Source organism: Octopus sinensis, linkage group LG2 (assembly GCF_006345805.1).
Source record: "Octopus sinensis linkage group LG2, ASM634580v1, whole genome shotgun sequence".
NCBI classification, from domain to species: Eukaryota; Metazoa; Mollusca; class Cephalopoda; order Octopoda; family Octopodidae; genus Octopus; species Octopus sinensis.
In genome coordinates, this window is record NC_042998.1 from 114,401,604 (window position 1) to 114,403,823 (window position 2,220).

Sequence of the window (2,220 nt, forward strand, 5' to 3'; positions counted from 1 at the left end):
TCTCCAACTGTCTTATTGTTACTACAACGGCTTCTCCTACTCATCAGACCAAGCAGATCTGTCATCACTACACAAACATTTCCAATTCATTTATTTGTCTCTCTTTTATGCAAATTAGTTATATTCGAGTTTATGTATATCATAAAAAGGTACCGGCAACTATTTTCTCTATGGTGACAAAAATGGGTAACCGAACTTGAACGATATAGTGAAAAGGGCCACAACTAGTGAGACCGAACTGTTTTTTTTTTCCTTTTTTGTTCTAGTGCCTAAAACTTATGACTGAAAAACAGTCTCTTCATTGCAAAACGAGACTAAAAACTGTTTACTTTCTAAAGGTGCACCATGTAATACGTCGTTTTGATTTAGTCATTAGACTGTGGTCATGGTCGAGCACCGCCTATTAACATTTTATATTATTTTTCTTTAGAATTTGATAGAAGGAATTTGAAAAAGTTTTCAAAAAAAAAAAAAAATTCCGAAGTAAAATAGATCAATGATAAGAAAAAAATAGATCAATGCGAAGTAAAATAGATCAATGCTTTGCACAGAACAAGTGAACAAAAAAACAAATGAACTAATGGGGGAGTAACTACGTAGTCATTCGATCTGTTACAATTGACAGCCTAATCTCTCTGCGATACCAGAATATTATCTACAAGAACAAAAAAAAACAAAAAAAAAAACAGAAATTAGAAAATGTAGTCCTTGATATACTGAAAATATTACAGAATCTTTTTGATCCAGATTAACATGTGGTTAAGCACGAATAAAACAGCAACAATGAACAAGAAAATAAAAGATATTCATTCACACACCATTTGCATTAACAACAAAGCAAACAGACACAATATTACTAAGTTAATATTAACGTAGGGGATTATTAAAGACCGGTAGCTAGAAATAAATAGGTGGCGTTCATTTCACAACCAATTAAGAACCGCAATTTGGAGTCATGTAACTATCTTGGGTGTCATTGCACGCCACAGTTGGAAAAACTCTCTTTTATTATAGCTTCAGGGTGGCCTGTGCCTTGTAAGGAGAAGTCGTTTAGGGAAAATGATTAGCATTCATTTTCTATCTATCTATCTATCTATCTATCTATCTATCTATCTATCTATCTATCTATCTATCTATCTATCTGTATATATGTGCGTGTGTGCGCGCGCATATGTTTGTTTGCGTGCTTGTGTGTATTTATATACAGGTATTTATTATAGCTAGCCTACTACATAAGTATTTTTAGTTAGCTAATGAACACCTTCTGCATTTACTATGTTAACTCGAACACTAGAGAATTTTTGTTGCCGTCAACTTTATTTCTTCGACGGTTTAAGTAAACAGGTATTATTCTCAACAATTTACTCATTCAAATAATTCAAAATTTATTAGTAATTTTGGTGAAGAAAAACCACTTGAGTCTTACGGTAAGTGTAAGATCTCCATGGACAAACCATATTTTCAAATAAAATATAGAAAATGTCACTTTTCTCTAAATTCATAGAAATGTTTTCATTTTAATGTAATTACAGAAATAAGAAAGGAAATTTTCATTTTACTTGACATTGTTGAACTATTCTCTGCATGTACTAACAAAAAAGAGCATACTTATATATATATATATATATATTATATATATATATATATATATGTATACACACATATATATATATATATACATACGTACATACATGCATATATATATAGATACATACGTTATATATAAATACACAAATACATACACATACGCACACATACATAAATACACACACATACACATACACACATATATATACACACGTACCTATTATATACGTATATATGTTTGTATATATATATATATATATATATATATATATGTTTGTATATATATATATATATATATACATGTATATATATATATGTGTGTGTATATATATATATATATATATATATATATATATATATAATATATATATATATACATATAGATATAGATATTTATATATATGAGAGAGAGAAAGAGAGAAGGAGAGAGAGCAGTGTGAAATAATTTTAATTGAAAGAAAGATGAAAAGAAATAAACTTTTCAATCTTTAATCACTTGTTTCATTTACAAAAATATTGATCCAAACAGTTGAGTATCTAACGACAAAATACATTTGTACTATAGTGAAAGCGTTAAAATAAAACACCAAGAATGAAAGCAAAAAAAAAGAATAATAACACCACCAACATCAA